We start from the raw sequence: 17,953 nt of genomic DNA on the forward strand, positions 1-17,953 counted from the left end.
AAAACACTGAGAAGGTTTAGGGAAGGCCATACGGTATACAAATTTGTTATTCCGCACACTTAAATGATTATCTGTATAGCTAAGGAGAAGAAAGAAGGAAGAACCTTACTGAAATTAAATATTGTAACTTTCATACAGAAACTGAAGCAATATGTAACAAAGCACATGTTTCTCAAGAATAGGTTGTTGATAGGAATTTCAGCATTTTTAGGAGTGCCACATTTTAAGCCTGCAAACTGCTAACAGTCATTATAGTCCAAGAAATATAAGTAAAAGACTTTAGAAATTTGTCAAATAATGAATCTATGTTAGATAAGTGTATATTAAAATGTATTTAAATTAAAATGTTTTATTAAATTTCAATGTAGTTACCTATAATGTGAGGATGGTCAGATATCAAAACTCACTTTATTCTCTTTATTTTATTACCATCCTTACTATAAACACTCTCCTTTCCTTATTCCAGCTACCAAAAAAAGGAAACATGCTTAAGCAAAATAAAAACCTGGAATTGTAGTGTAAGAAATTTGCACATGCATTTTGCCAAGTTAAATGAAAGTCAAACCCTCTGAGCTCACCCAACAGGAGGAAAACGGGGCTATTACAAAGTCAGCCTCTCCTTCAGCAAGAACTCAACCATGTAAGGTTTGCATCTGAAGTCATGTAGAGGTGTTTTCCTCCTTTCTGTGACCAAAGAGATGCATCTCAAATCCACCCCCAAATCTGAAGAGAATCCTTAAGCCAAATAAGTTACAACATTTGACAGTGCTACGGATTCTACATAAATGGACCTAGATTTTGCTACTGGTTCAGCATTCCATGCTGAACTGACTACAAAAGTCTCCTTTAAAAAACTGTACCACTAGAAGTGTCTCTCGAGTGGCATCATAATAATTGGCATACATCTAGATTCTACTGAGAACATAAACAGGAAGAAAAGAGAAGAAACTGAAATAATTGTAGATCTATTTTCTTAATTAAAATTTTCTCTTGAACAAGATTCAAAAGATTTTAAAACATGCATGATGTAACATCATTAAATTATTTTGTTTTTAGGGGACACTTATGAGCATTAGAAATTAATTGGTGATTTTATATATTGATTTTTAGAGTCAACATTTTTTCTGCAACAAAATTTCTATCTTTGAGAATAACACACTATGAAAAAAACCACAGTACTTGAAATAATAAAAACATTCGTAAGCTGTGTCTTATTTTATGTCAGTGTCTTACTTCTTTTATAAATTTGTAGCTTTCATTCATCAAGAGTATTACAAAACAGAAATGAATCAGGTAGAAATGCAGGCATAGTGTCTTCTAATTTATTTTTATTTTTTCAGCTAAATATGCTTTCATTTTCATATGAAAAAATACATCTGACTTCCACATAGCAGGTTACTTTTTAAAAAACTTTTATTGGGGCTTCCCTGGTGGCGCAGTGGTTGAGAGTCTGCCTGCCAATGCAGGGGACACGGGTTCGTGCCCCGGTCCGGGAAGATCCCACATGCCGCGGAGCGGCTGGGCCCGTGAGCCATGGCTGCTGAGCCTGCGCGTCCGGAGCCTGTGCTCTGCATCGGGAGAGACCACAGCGGTGAGAGGCCCGCGTACCAAAAAAAAAAAAAAAAAAAAAATTTTATTGGAGTATAGTTGCTTTACAATGTTGTGTTAGTTTCTACTGTACAGGCATAGAGACAAACATACAGATACCAAGGGGGAAATGGGGGGGGGGATGAATTGGGACATTGAGATTGACATATATACACTATTGATACTATGTATAAAATAGATAACTAATGAGAACCTACTGTATAGCACAGGGAACTCTACTCAGTGCTCTGTGGTGACCTACATGGGAAGGAAATCCAAAAAAGAGGGGATATATGTATACATATATAATTCATACTGTCTTTTAAAATTATGACATTTTTATACATAAAAAGAAGGTAAATAATGTATATACAATAAAGAGAATACTAATATGTGCCCTCCACTCAGCTTAACAAATAGAATATAGTTGGTAACCTTGAAGATCACTGTATTTATATATTCTTTCATTTCCCCCACATTTTAAAATTTCACATTGTATTTCAAATATAAGCATTTCTCTTTCTTATATCAATATTTTATATTTTATTTTATAAATGTTATAAATATATAATTTTTATTTTGCATATTTTATTTTTATATTTTTGCTATATATATATATATATATATATATCCCTTAAAACATACTGTTAAGTTTTTTAAGTACTTAAGCTTTATAAAAATGTCATAGTGAATGTGGTCGCATAACAGTGTTTTTGCAGTTCGTTGTATTTGAAATTTAAACACGTTGTGCATAGCTATAGTTCATTGTCACTGTTGTATAGCATACCATTGTACGGAACACCACAGTTTATTTTCTTCTGTCCCTGCACATTGTTTTCCAAATTTTCGGTTTGTTTTGCTGTCACCAACACAGCTGCTCTGCAGACTTCATTCTCAGAAGTGTCTCTTGTGCATGTTCAGGTGCATGTGCAAGGTATTTATCTAAACGTGTTACCGTTGAGTCATAGAGTGTATACAGTTCAACTTTACAAAATTGTTAGGAGCAAACTGCACCACTTTATACTCCTCTTTCCCCCAGTAATGCAGGAAAGTTCTGGCTGCTCCACATACTACACTTGGTATTATCCATCTTTCTAACTTCTGCCAATCTAGTGGGTGTAAAATAGATTCTCACGACACTTTAATTTGTTAGTTGCTTGGTCTTTGCTTATTTTAATTCCATCATTAATAACATTGTTTGATAACATAAGCATTTTACACAGAGGTATTTTGTTTCTGGGTCCTTGAGGGCCTGAATTTGTTATCTCTGCTGATCTTGTTCATGATATCTTGTTTCTGGTGGATCATATTTGGCTAATATTAATCCTTGGGAATCCTGAAAAAGCTAGTTTGAGGATGCTTTTCTCCCGACAAGATCTATATTAGCTCCCACCAGGTTCTATCCCTGGATACGGGAGAGGCAGAGAGGTTCCTTAAACGTTTCCTGGCCAGCAGGGATTTTCCCAGCACAACCTTTCCCTAAGGACGCAGCACCTGGAGGAATGCATGTTCTCACATCCAGTCCCCAACGTGCCCTCAGTGTGTGCAGGCCTCACGTCTGCTCCTGCCCACCACGCACCCCCAGCAATCATTACTCTCCCAAACTCCACGTTCCTACAGTCAACGCTGGCCTCCAGAACCCCTCAAGCTTCCCTTATTCTGTTTCTTTCCAGTAGACTCCATGTGCTTTGTCTCTGTTGGAACTTGCTCATCAGAGTTCAGCAGAGCATCTAGACATATTTTCATTGTGATTGATTCAACACCTTGGTGCTTCATGGCAGGAAGATCTTTAAGAATTTTTAACCTACAGCACTACCTAAAGCAGAACTACGTAGTACACTTTTAAAATATACTCCTGAGTGAGCATTTGATCTCTAGAACAAAACCGAATGAACACCAGCTATCAGGTTTTTAAGCCAGAAGTCTTAGCTCAGTGATTTTTAAACTTTGAGAACCGCTTGAAGGTCATGCTTCTTCTACTGTGAACAAAGAATATACACGTGTAAACACATAACTTACACATGATGCCATGGATTCCTTGGACACATCTTTAAATACAGAATGACTTGGTCAGTATCAAATCACAGTTAAGACAGTGTGAAAGAGAAAGGAAAGCACTGACTTTGCAATCAAGTAGACCTAGGTTAAAATTCTGACTTAACACTACCTCTGTGTTAAAAAGGTATCAAAGTCCAAAACAAGGACATAACACTTGATTCCTTCCTTTCCTCACTGTGATATCACTCATTTGCTTTCTTTTTTTCTTCTCCTTGTGGTATTACCATTATACACATGGTACACCTTTTGTAGTTGCCCTGCAGTCCTTGGATATTCTGTTCTGGTTTTTTTTCCCTTTGTTCTCTTTGCATTTCAGCTTTTGAGGTTTCTACTGATATATCCTCAAGCTCAGAGATTCTTTCCTTAGCTGTGTCCAGTCTACTAAAAAGCCTATCAAAAGCGTTCTTCATTTCTGTCACAGTTTTTGATCGCTAGCATTCCTTTTTGGTTCTTTTTTAGGATTTCCTCCTCTCTGCTTACATTGTCCATCTGTTTTAGCATGCTGTCTAGTTATTCATTAAAGCCCTTAGCATATTAATCATAGTTTAAAATTCCCAGTCTAATAATTCCAATATCCCTGCCATGTCTCATTCAGATGCTTACCCTGTCTCTTCAAATTTTGTTTTCTACCTTTTTTCAGTTATGACTTATAATTTTTTCTTGATAGCCAGGCATGAGGTACCAGGTAAAAGGAACTATTATAAAAGGCTTTCAGTCATAAAATGGTAAGACATGGGGGAAGGTAAAGCATTCTATAGTCTAGTGGATTAGCTCTTGGACTTTTAATGATCATGTGCCTCTGGACTGTTAACTCACAAGTGTTTCTTGATTTTTTTTCTCCTGGCTTGGGTGGAGCAGGATGGCTAAAGTACCTGGAGTTGGGTATTTGCCTTTTCCCATGTGGAAGACTAAAGTTGGGAGTTTCCCTCGCCCGCAGGTCAGTTAAGCTCTAATAATACCCCAGCAGGTTAGGTTCTGGTTACCTGGTTTCTCCTGAGAGCAAGCCTTGATGAGGAGATCAGAGTGCTCTGGCATATGTAAAAATGGTTCCTTTTCCCCTCCTCCTGTTGCAAACACAAGGGGATTTTTCTCAAATATTTACTGTGAGAACTTGGTCAAGATCCTGGAGGTAAATCTCACGAAAGTGTGGAGGGCCCCCCTATACCTGCTCCTCTCCCTGGAGCTTTTAACTCTCAGCATTTTATACAATGAGCCTCCAGCAATTCGTCATTAACAATTCAGGTTGTCCTTCCCCAGATTGGTTCCCACGTAGGTTTCTGATCATAACTTTCTGCCCCAATAAGCCAAGACTCCCTGTATTCACCTGTTTCTCTAATCTTGGGGGGGTAGGGGATTGCCCTGTGTCCTCACACTACTTTTATAGATCTAAGAATAGTTGTTGATTTTTCAGTCTGTTCAGTTTTTTCCTTGTTAGGACAGAGTGGTGACTTCCAAGCTGTTTATATTAGGAACTGGAAAACAGAAGTCTGCTCCACTTTCCTTTTTTTGTTTTTTTTTTGCGGTACGCGGGCCTCTCACTGCCGTGGCCTCTCCCGTTGCGGAGCACAGGCTCCGGACGCGCAGGCTCAGCGGCCATGGCTCACGGGCCCAGCCGCTCTGCGGCACGTGGGATCTTCCCGGACCGGGGCACGAACCCGTGTCCCCTGCATCGGCAGGCGGGCCCCCCACCCCCGCGCCACCAGGGAAGCCCTGATCCCCTTTATTTCTGATCACACCTCAAGTTTTGCAGTATTTATGCCCCCACCTCTGTGTAGCTTTATATTTTCATATTCACCTTCCATATGATGCCAGTGTGAGCACAGTAAAATCCGAAACTCACTACCTCCATTCCACTCCTTAGTACCATGTCACTTCCCCCCATCCCCTTCATGTCTGTTCATGTTCACATGCTGTTTTATCACTTGTTGATTCTGTTCCTTCCCATACGCATCCCTCCCTTTTTGTATCATCTGCTCTTACTAATCCCTTAAGAATTAGCTCGGGCAACATCATTTCCAGGAAGCTCTTTTGAGCCTTTTCCTGACTTCTCCTTCCACTACCCTCACATCAAAGCCCATCTCTACCATCACAGCACCTAAGTCCATCACTGCACTCGCCATGAGATACTAAAATTGTCTCTTTATTTGTCTGCCTCCACTACTAAATTGTAAGCTCTTTGAGTGCAGAGGTTGTGTGTTCCATATGGTCTGTTGGTGCTGGGCCTGGCATCCATTTCCACCTACTTCATGCCCCACCTAACAGAGCAGGGGATGGAAGGCTAAACCAGGAATCTATGTTAGCTAGGGTTCTGACTAGGTGAGATCTGTCAATGAGATGCACTTGAATAAGATTTAAAGGACTAAAGGGAGGCAGCAGTCAACTTCCTGTGCAACGACAGCTGCTAAGCAAGCTCTAGAAGAGCAATTGTTCACAGTAGTATCTGCACACCCCTTCCACTTTCTAGTTACCACCTTTGGAAGGTAAAAGTCTGCTGGGACATCAGCAGTAAGAGGGTGAAGAATGGAAACTTGACCCGCCAAAGCTCTAGTGGAATTCAGCATCTCTCCAAGCCTCTGCTGACCACAAACTAAAATAAATATCCTTCTTTGGGAGAAGATGGATCTGGAAGTACTTCCAGCATGTAATATGTGCGTTTCCTTAAGAGTTGACTGCCATGGCAAACAACTGCAAAACGAGCTCAATCAAAGCAAAGCCTTGATCTTCTCCTCATTGGCATATAAACACTATGAACACAATAGACTTTGGCACCATAGGCACCATATAGAGGGGTAAACGTATTTATATCTATCAAATATACATAGGAGAATTATTCACATATTTCTAGCAAAAAAATACGTTTGCCCTAAATATCTAGCTATTCAAGAAAAAAAATTAGAGAATCTGTACTATTAGCATGTAACTCAAATTTTTAACTGATTTTGATGAAATATAAAAATTGTGTATTAAGATTAATACTACTATGAGTAAACTGTCAGATTTGAGAACATAAATCAATATAGTTTCTGGTGTAATTAAAGGTTGAGGTCATAAATGTGAGGAAAATGAACTTTTCTATTATTACATCACAACTCCGGTCTTGTTTCACAAGTAAGACTGTCTAGGACTCCTAAACCAGACTGTCTGGGGTTCCTCAACTTCTTCTTAAACTTATCAACTGGGTTTAAGAATTGTCCTCAATGTGAACATAGGCAAAAATTGTATTTGTAACTCACCCATTCAGAATTAAATCTATTCGGCCTTTTAAAATGTTTGTTTTTCTTTTCCTCTTTTCTTGCACTTTTTGTAGCACTTAGTCTCAACTACTATATGCGCTATGGCAAAATGCATTTAGTGATAAATGGTAGCACCAGCACCTCGAAATTACACCTTTAATTCCACAACTCTACCTCTGAAGTTATACTAGGATCAAAAATATTGGACTATTCTTTTATGATGCTTTTAGAATAAATATAAAACACGCTTGTTGTAAAAATTTTGAACACAAAATAAAATATAATTTTTAAAAAGTCACTCATAACCTTACCACTTAGAGGCAAAAGCAATACTCTAAGCATCTTGGGGTATGCCTCCATTTCTTTTCAGTTATGTTTCATATAGATGACATGAAACTCTAACAGTTTGAAATTATGATAAGTTTTTTTTATAATGGCTCATATGTGTGCAACATACACAATATCACTTTCTCTAAAAGTATGAGTAGGTATAGAAAGTAGGTGATTATTGTAGCAGTTGGTACTACTGGTTCCTTAGGTAGGATCAACATTAGCTTCCTTCAGATATGTTCAAACTTCTTAAGATCAGTCTGCTTTGATAGCTAGTGGGAAGCAGCCGCATAGCACAGGGAGATCAGCTCTGTGCTTGGTGTCCACCTAAAGGGATGGGATAGGGAGGGTGGGAGGGAGACACAAGAGGGAGGAGATATGGGGATATATGTATACATATAGCTGATTCACTTTGCTATACAGCAGCAACTAACACAACATTGTAAAGCAATTATACTCCAATAAAGATGTTAAAAAATAAAAATAAAAACTTTGAAAAGAAAGCATAAAAAATATGCTATCAAAAGATGAAGAGAAAAAAGATATAAAAGATGGTGTTAAGTAGTTATTAAGAATATTGTGTCATTTGTATAGATTTTTATGATATTTGTGGTATGTGTCAGCTTCTTAAAAAGTCTAGTTTATAGTGATTCATTTCTTCATTCTGAGTAAAATTTCATCTTGTATCTGAAAAAAATAACGATTGTTCTGCTTTGACGTGCTAACCGTAACATGTTTTGCTAAATATGTATATTGAGGGTATTCTTTCTAGATGGTAAAATAGTATTTTAATACCTCATATCCATCTTTTAGAATGTTGTATTAGCTATTTGTCTACATGTTGTACCCATCTTCAGAAGGTTAAGATTCCTGAATGAAATCATGTTTGTTCTAGTTCCAAAGCCCTGCTTCCACTCCCTACCACTAGCACCCTGCGCAGTGTCTGGAACTGAAAAGAATGGAACTATAGCTGTGATCCCATAAATTTAGTGCCATAAATAGTGGACAGACAGATCCAGGCAAGTCATTCAACTGCTTTCACAAGGGAAACAAAAATTTTTACCAAAACATTCTAACTAGTGCCTTCTGCCAAACTGCAAGAAGACAGGCAGGAAAGTATTTAATTATCAGCTAATTGGTATGTCTTTTTCTGTGCCTGTCTCATAACTGGTAATAAGCCATATGTAAATGAATGTAAATGACATATTGAAAACAAAGGATCTTGACCCTGGTATGGAGATAAGAGAGTTTACACTGAAATTGTACTCATGCAGGAGGATGCTTCATCTCCATCCTCTTAACTTCTAACTGTCCATTAAAACCTCATGCTATCCAAGTAGGCATCAAATAAAGGAACTTAGGTGAAAAAAATTGTGTAGAAACAAAATTTCACCAAAAAGAAGTAATTGCTCTGATATGTAGGGAAACAATAATGATTAACATTTTCTACAACCAGTTTGTTTAGCATTTAGAGTTTGTCATCAGAGAAAAAAGAAAAAAATAAGCGAATGGTTGGTAAAATGACTAGTGAATTCCTGTTTCAGGAAACAAGTCAGCCTTCAAAGATATATCACATTGTATTTCAAAATAAGCACTTAGCAAAGCTTTTTGTTTGATGAGCAATCTCTGAAACAAAATGCATGTAAATTACAGATTTAAATTTTTGTGATTCCTCAGAAAACAGTGTCTTAATTTTAATAAGTGTTTTAAGAAACATGGATTAACCATGATGGATCATTTAAAAGAGTGATGAATAGGATACATTAATTTCCCATTAATAAGTGGCATTCTTTTTAGAATTAAAAATTTTTGAGATATGAATATATTTTGAAACGATGTTACCCTTATAAAGGTTAAAATCTTAAATCCAAATACACACTAAAATATAGATAACTTTTTATGTTAAATTTTTAAATTTGAAAATTGATGTTCTTAGATTTGCATTTGCAAACTTTACAGTATCTGTTTGTTTTAAGACCTCTGGCAAAATGTCAGCTATTGTTTAAAGTGTCTATCATGAATACAAGTGTGTCAACATGAATTTCTATTAAGGGTGATCAACAGAATGTGCTCTACCCAAAGGCAAATGCATATCATTTATGACATTTTTATTTTAAAAAATAGCCACTTTCCTTCATCCTATATGCATCAATATTTGGCTAAAGAAGATTTTATGGCACCACGACTCCTAATAAATGTCTCTTTTGCCCTGTCACTCTCCTTTTATAAAATTCAGTTCCCATTATAGAGATATACTAGCTTTGTTCTTTTTCAGTTTTGTCTGAGGGTGTTCTCTGTTTTGTTTTTTTTTTAAGCTAATTTGAAATGATGCCCAAGTGCAATGATATTGCCTGATATTCTCCTTTCTGGGGAACATAAAAGAAAACTTAGAGGGACTCAATGGAGGGCTCTATCTTCTCAATGCAAATAACTAGGAAAACTGCTATAGGATTCTAAAGTATTAAATTATCATGTCCTTTAAACTGTCAGTGGACATGTGCTGTAGGGAGAGCAGGTCTCACACCAACATTCTGAAGACAGAGGCATTTGACTGCATTGCTTTGGTGATTGCTTGGACTGAGAGAGTCTTCCAACTTCCACTCCAGAGGACTAGGAGGAAACTTCTCTGGGTCACTCAGAACCCAGTGGTGGCCAAGGACTGCTCCAGCTCACAAAGCTACAGGCCTAGAGAAAGGGAAGGAGTGATCCTTTCCTCATCCAAGATGGCACATGATTATCATCTGCTCACATGAAAATGAGAATTTTGTAATGTTCTTATTGTTGTAATTTTAATGTAGACCATCATTTCCCAATTTTTAATTTTGTTATAAAAATCTTAAATACAGTATAGTTGACTTGCCTAAATCTACAAAGAATAACCTCACTTCCTCTCTCACCAGTAAATTATCACTTGTAAATAATGGTTATACACTAATTCCACAGGAAAAAACACAAATGTTATTCCATTTTTTCCTATTCCTAATATGTTTCAAACACATGTATTGAGGTAATCCATAACACTCTTGGCTTCTAGGTTCCAGGGATAAATCCACGTACCTATTAGGTAAATGTCTCTGTCAGCAAAAGTATTCCTGTCCCTCCCTCTCAGCCACATAATCAGAATTATTAAATAGACCAGAGGGATTACTATGGAGAGAAAGCCTACGAGAATACATATGACTATATGATCAGAGTCTCTGAAATTTGTGGGCTGGAACTGACTAATCTTTCTCAAAATCTCAAGTATATTCTAATTCCAGACAAATCACTGTTTTATTATTGTGTTCTTGTGCCTATAGTTGATCATCTGGTGTTGGTTAACTTTGGTTCAAGTACAACCCTTCCCATCCTGTGAGGAACCCTGGAACACAATGTTGGTACATTACAGTGGATAAATCCCTATACTTAGATAAAACTCTCAAATTACACTGGTGACACAGTGACATCAACTTTGCACATGGAAGGGTATGTCTGAGTCTTGAGTACAGTAAAATACAGACAACTTAAAGTGGGATATTATATAAAATATTCCTCCTCGAAAGAGCACTACATAGATAAAAAAGTTTCTTAAAGTATAACCAACACTGAAAATTAATTTGTAGCATGTTTAGTCATCACATAACTGAATGAGCAAGAAGATCTCTCTTTCATGAGCAAAATAAGTTGGTATTCTCCCCAGCTATTTTTTCTGTCAGAGAAGGTTGAAAACAGATTGAAACAAATCACAGCAACAGAGCCTTGACACGAAGACACAAGACTTATTTAAGTTAGTCTCTGCTGGTGTGTGCCTGGTACGTGCGGGAGGTGAGACAGCCAAGAGGACAGGACACAAAGCCATTCTCACAGCTCTTCACAATCCATGAAGTACCAATTTCAATGAACTATGACAGCAGGAGAGAACCCAAAGTCAAAACTATCACCTTATAAAAACACTAGGTTCTTTTATTAAAACTGAACACAAAGCAAAGGTAACAGTTAATTGTGCCATTTCTAATCAAAATAGAATATATAGTAATTTTCTATGACCTGTACTTTGAGTCTTGTGGCTTCAATCTATGTGTTAGCTGTAGCAAGACAGCCTTACTTTTACCCCCAGCCAGTATATCAATAATGAATTAGGTCTCCCACTTGACTTTTAAACTACTTTAGTAACACACATTCAGAAGCGCTGACGTTCTCATATTCAAAATTGCCAAAGGGGAATGAAGTAGCAGAACTTCAGCCAGAGGAATTCAGAAGAGCAAATTATAAAAATAATTAGGCAAAAGTCCTTAAGTGAATATTTCAGGACACTCCTGCCTACATCAGGCAGGTGAAACTGGCCAAGATTGTTTGTAATGGTGAAACTCAGTGCTTCAAGGGTTTGGCAAGACAGGATCTGTCATATTCTGTTAAGGAAATAGAAATTGGTGAAACATTCCTGAAAGAAACCTCAAAGCATGTACTTTATTTCTCCTAATACCATTTCTAGAAATAAATTATAAAGAAATTATCATTAATTGGGGCAAAATTTTCTGTACTTGAATGTTTTGTACATATTTTGTAATGAGGAAAACACTGGAAACAATTTAAATTTATTTAACAAAAGCGTGACTAAATGAATAGTGTATTTATAATATATAATACTAAAGAGCCATTGAAATGGCATTTTCAAAGAATTCTTAATAACAGAAAACAATCAAAATATAATATTAGGCAATAAACCAGGAAAAAACTTTATTTTAACAAAGAATATAAAAGAAAAGAATTAGAAATATACATCAAATATTGGCCTGGTTAACTCTGTGTAATAGAATACTAGATGACTCTTATTTTATTCTTTGTATATTTTATATTTTTCAAAGGTTCCGAAATGACCACACACACACACACACACACACACACACACACTTAGAGAAATATTTTTTTTAAATCAATACAAAGACAACACAGAACTCTAAGCACTGATTAATGCTAACAAATATTTACTGAAAACTGCTCAAGCCTAGGAAACGTAAGGGGAATATGAATGAAGCAGAGTCCTTACTTTGAAGGAATTTATATTCTGGTAAAGAGAATAAGTAATGTAAACCAAGGAAAGATAATGTTCACAAAATGTTATAAGGAGAGAAAGGATGACAGATTGAACAGAAGTTGGAATGATGAGGAAAGAACTCCCCAAAGAGGTAGTATTTGGAATAAATCTTAGGGTATCAATGAGAATCTGGTCGCTGTAGATGAGGCAACAGAGTGAGTGGAAGAGAGCATCTCAGAGAGAAGGGGCAGTGAGACTAGACACGGGGAGACTGGGCCACCTTTGGGATCCAGCTGCCAGGACTGTTTGTCTGGAGTTGAAGGTAAGTGTGAAGAAGTGCTGACAACATGGCTGTCAGCAAGACGGTTTCGCAGTCCACCTGAACCACCCAAGCTGTCTCACAGAAGAGTTCGTGTGTACCTTGCACTAGGTCTCCTTGAGAAGAGTGGCATGTTGCAGTCGTGCTGTGGGAACATTAATCTAGCAGGGTTGTGTAGTTTGTTATGGAAATTTGACATTTTAATATTTAAGTTTTAGGGCAACCATTTTAATGTAGAGACATTCCGTCTCAGGTTAAAAATAAAAAACAACTAGAGTGTTCGTTTTGTCGTTTCATTTTTTAATGACCAAGAGATGTGTGACACACACATCCATCCACCAGGTTTTCCCATCATGCTCAGCTACCACATGCTCACCCGCAGCAGGGATAAGGTGGTGAGGGTAAGGGATGGGCCAGGGCTGGAGTAAGACTTGGGAACGAATGGAGATAAGGATGGAATAAGAGTCCTGGGTGTCTCTGGTTGCACATTTCTTGGAATATGAAACAGTGATTTTTATGTTTTCACCTGCCCAATTCGTTTGGTGAAGCCTTGCAAAATGTTCTACTTTACTTGATTTCAAGTAGGGAGAAAGGGAGGATGGACACATGAGGTCAAGCCTATTAGCACTAGGCAGGTAACAAAGCCGAATGTGAGTCATATTAAGGTGTTAACTATAAAAGGAAAACAAGATACACTCATCAGAAATATGGCGAAGACAGAAGAGCCTACAAGAGAATGGCTGAAAGTAGGCTGGTACATTTTAATCTTGGTTAGTCGAGAGACCACTACTTGTACTAGAAACTGAAAGAGGAAAAGGATTATATTTGAGGGGAAGTGTGATATGTCGAATTTCAAGTGGCAGTAGGCCATGTGGAGATGTCCCCAAGTTTGGATAGCTCAGACTGGAGTAGAGATACAGAAAAGCAGAAACCGAGCAAAAAATGGAGATTCATGAATACACTGAAAAACATTTTAAAAGGTTACAGACACCTGTAAATTTTAAAATGATAATAATACACATTGTCTCCCTAATTGAAGTTCTTGACCAATATCATGTTGCCGGCATTGGAGAGAAGAGGTCACTGAAGCCAGTGTGATGTTTTCCAATCATTTGCCAGAACATTTTTAGCTCTACCAACTCCTTCCAAGACTATGTGGTGTCCATATGGATGGTGAGGCAGTGGATTATAAAGATAGCTTGAGAGGTTCTAAAGATGTTCAGGCACGTGTCCTTCAAAGAAGCACATATGAAAAACAACACGGCCGAGGCTCATGGTGTAGGCAGCCCCTCTGCCTGACACTGCTAATGAGGAGCTCCCATTCGGTCTCTGAATGTCTCCTGCAAGGCCACGGGTAAGGAGGATGATTCCTCAGTTTAGTTAATCTGGGAATATTTACGTTCTCTTACCTGTTAGTTTTACAACAGGAAGGAAGCAAGGGTATAGCTTGGGATGGTCACCCCCCCACCGCCTCCAAAAACTGAAAACTCGTAATGAATGTACCTCTAAAAAAAAGAACTTCTAATTCAATGCTTCAAAGATTTTACTGTGCTTTCCTTGTGTTTATTACAAAATCAAAGATACTTATTGATTCTGGTTACTTTGAGAAGATTCTAATTAAACCTACAGGAAATTCTGTGCACTATATAGGATTCTTCTTCCTTTTGCCTTACCTTCTGTGACTTTATTGGCAGTAATAATCATCCAAAGCTATTCCCTGGAAGTTTGCCTTCACATTGCTGCAAAGTCCTCCTACAAATAAAGCTCCTTGGGAAGTTGTATTCAACAAGCTGTTGCACCATGGTGCATTTCATCGGAGTAGAGATGTCAAAGATTGGCACTTACTGTCCCCCCATAGCATTCTTATGCACTCAAGGCCTCCTTGAGTGCACAGGAACTGGAGAGTTCATATTAGTCTTTGGTCTGCCAATTTGCATGAACAAGATATGGAAGCATCTTTATTTGTCCAAGCATTCATATCAGGGCAACCAAACACATCTGTAGTCTTTCTTTCCATAATCTCAGTCATGGTATATACATAAAAAATAAAATAAAATTCTAGCCCAGCCACATAAAGTTGCAGAAAATCCTCAAGAAAGCACAGATTTCCTGAACAAAGAAATGTTATTTCCAATGATTGCTGTATGCATGGATGTATGTGTTTAAGAAAGCTCTGTAGCTTCAACCTCTTCTTTGCAATTCATGAGTAGAAGAGATTGCATTCCTTGCCCCTCACCTGTCCTTGAAGGGAACACAACAATTCTGAACTAGTGACAAAGCTGGTAGATATCCGTTTTATATAACGTGTAAATCTGACTGGGGCAATGCATGTCATTTTAAAAATTGAAGTATGTGACGTATTTAGGCTGATATTTTGTTCAGTGTAATTTTTAAAAACTCACTCTCTAATCTTTAGAATAGTCCATGGCTCAACCATGAGTTACAATTTAGGTGGATTCCAGAGATTTTGGAGACAAGACACAGACAGCTACACCTTTTCTCCAACTTCAACACTCTCCCCACCCCATCCATGTAGTTATGTGTCATTGGATCAGGTTTTGATCATATTTCTTTTTTTCTATCATCTACTTACAATTCCTTTAACATGGGTCTTATCTGTGTTCATGTATGTACATATGTATGTATTTGATAGAAAGCTCCACATGAAGTTCTATGTATTAACTCTAAAAAAATAACCCCCACCTTTAGGTAAAGTCATCAAAAAATTCCTTTACAAGTAAATATTACCAAAGGAGTAGATTTTACTTTAAAAAGTGTTGCTTTTATCTCTCCAATAGTCTCTGCCATATAGATCTGATCAAAAACAAAACAAAACAGCAAAAACTATTCTACTTCTTTCAATGAGGCAAAATAAAAATGTTATTATGAATGTTATTCTATGGTCTTCTTCAAAAGAGGTAATAAAAGTTTGTTTCTCATTCAACAAGGATTTATTGTTTTAAGTATACATTGGTATGATGCTGGTGGTGAGATCCAGACTCTATAATATTTTCACTTTTTTAACAATTCAGAAGGTACTTGTATCTATCTATTTACTCGCTGATTTTTAAATTTTTAATTATAGACTCACAGGAAGCTGCAAAACTGAAAGAGAGATCCCCTGCACCACTCCCCCTTCCTTGCCCAATGGAATATTTGTACAATCCACAAAGTTTACTCAGATGACATCAGTTTTACAAGTACTCATTTGTGAGTGTGTTTGTATGTACTTCTATGCAATTTGTATCATCTGTGTAGCTCACCACATTCAAGATGTCGAAATGATCTATCACCACAGGGCTCCCTCCTGCTACCCCTCCAGAGTCACACCCAACCTGACCCCAATCCCTCACCTCTGGTAACCATTAATCTGTCTTCCATCTCTATAATTTTGTTATTTTGAGAATTTTATATAGAAGCAGAATCATACAGTATATAACCTTTTGAGACTGGCTTTTCTCATTTACATAATGCCCTTGATATACTTCAAAATTGTTGTATGTAGCAATAGTCATTTTCTCCCCTTTTTATTAATAAGGTATGCCATGATATGGATGTACCACCATTCACTCATTTTAGGACATTTGGGTTGTTTCCAGTTTGGGGCTATTATGCTAAGAATATTTGTGTGTAGCATTTTGTGTGAACATAAGTTTTCATTTATCTGTGATAAGTGCTCCAGAGTGAAATTGCTGGGTGATATGGTTGCATGTTTAGTTTTATAGAAAACTGCCAATTGTTCTTCAGAATTGCTGCAGCATTTTACATTCCCACAAGCAATGTATGAGAGATCTGGTTTCTCTGCATCTTTACCATCATTTAGTATTTTCACTGTATTTAATTTTGTTTTTATTTTAGCAATTCTGGTAGGTATATACTGATATCTCATTGTGGTATTAATTGCATTTCCCTAAAGGCAAAAATGTTGAACATCTTTTCACGTGCTTATTTGTCATCTGTATATCCTCCTCAGTGAAATATCTGTTCATTTACTTTGCTCATTTTATTATTGGAGGTTTTTTTCAAATGTTGACTTTTTAAGAGTTGTTTGTTTCCTAGATAAAAGTTCTTTCTTGGATATGTGGTTTGCAAATATTTTCTCCTTGCTTGTAGCTCGTCTTTTCATCCTTTAAACAGGGTGTTTCACAGAGTAAATATTTCTTTAATTTTGATGAGGTTCAATTTATTTTTTTTTCTTTTATAGATTGTGCTTTCAACATCAAGTCTAAGAAACCTTTTCCTAGCCTTAGATCCTAAAGATTTTCTTTGATTTTTTAGAAGTTATAGTTTTGTGTTTTACATTTAATTCCATAATCCATTTTGAGTTAATTTTTGCATAAAGTTTGAGGTTTAAGTCGGGATTCATTTTTTTGCCTATGGATGTCCAGTTACTTCCTGCATCATTTGTTGAAAAAGCTATACTTCCTCCACTGAAAAGCTCTCACATTTCTGTAAAAAACCAGGGCATATTTGTGTAAGTCTATTTCTAGGTTCTCTATTTTGCTCCATTTTTCTATGTGTTTATCCCTCTACCAGTTCAACATTCTAATATTTATATCTAATATTACTGTAGCTATATAAATTTGACACAAAAAGAACAAAATCTACTTCTTCTAAAGATGTAAATTAAAACTATTTTCCAAATATATCACTATGTTGTTCTCTGAAACATAAATAAAAGTTGATTTTTAAGGAAACAATTCCGTCCCTAGAAAAAGCTGAAAATTAACTTGCCATTTTATACCTTTCAATTTCATGAGCCAAATAATGTTAGTTTGAAATGTTTCTGTTAAAGCAAAAAAAGATTAATATGCCAACATGAAAAAAATAAACCCCAAACCTGAATAAAAAATACATATCTAAAGGCTGAGAAAAATTACTAGGAAAAAATATACAACTAAGAAATAATTAATTTTTAAAAAAACTCCGACATAGATAAAGAAACAACAGACAACAAATAAACCTTTGGTGTTTATGATATACAGAATGCCCATAGCCTCTTGGACAAGTCTGTCATTACATGACCTTAATATTATAACTGAGAAAACTGAGACACAGAAAGTTTAAAAATTTAAAGGATTAAAGTTCTAATCAAACTGTTGTTAGTTAAGGTGAGCATGGACTCTACCATAGCTTCAAATCTACTTCTTAGTCCACTCTGCTATAATTTTTTGTCTATTAGTGACAAAGAGACCAAATTTTGAATATTAGAGTTAAGTATCATACTAAGAAAATACTGCACATAACTCTTGTAGCAGTGACACTGCTTCAGTCACTCTACAGCCAACAAACACCTTTATCATTTTCTTAGTTTAAGCAAAAAAGAGCTTCACATTTTATTGATGATATATATGTATTTAAGGAACATTCGTTAAGCCCCACTTTTTGCCATTCCCTTAGTGATGGTGAGTA

At 36.6% G+C, this 17,953-nt stretch overlaps 1 protein-coding gene across 1 annotated transcript in view; it reads right to left on the bottom strand.

The window, feature by feature from the left end:
• CLVS2 (clavesin 2) overlaps positions 1 to 17,953 on the bottom strand; it is a 68,161-nt gene that overhangs the window by 14,296 nt on the left and 35,912 nt on the right. The gene's annotated exons all lie outside the window — the stretch shown is intronic.

This window comes from Physeter macrocephalus, chromosome 10 (assembly GCF_002837175.3).
Source record: "Physeter macrocephalus isolate SW-GA chromosome 10, ASM283717v5, whole genome shotgun sequence".
In the NCBI taxonomy this organism is placed as follows: domain Eukaryota; kingdom Metazoa; phylum Chordata; class Mammalia; order Artiodactyla; family Physeteridae; genus Physeter; species Physeter macrocephalus.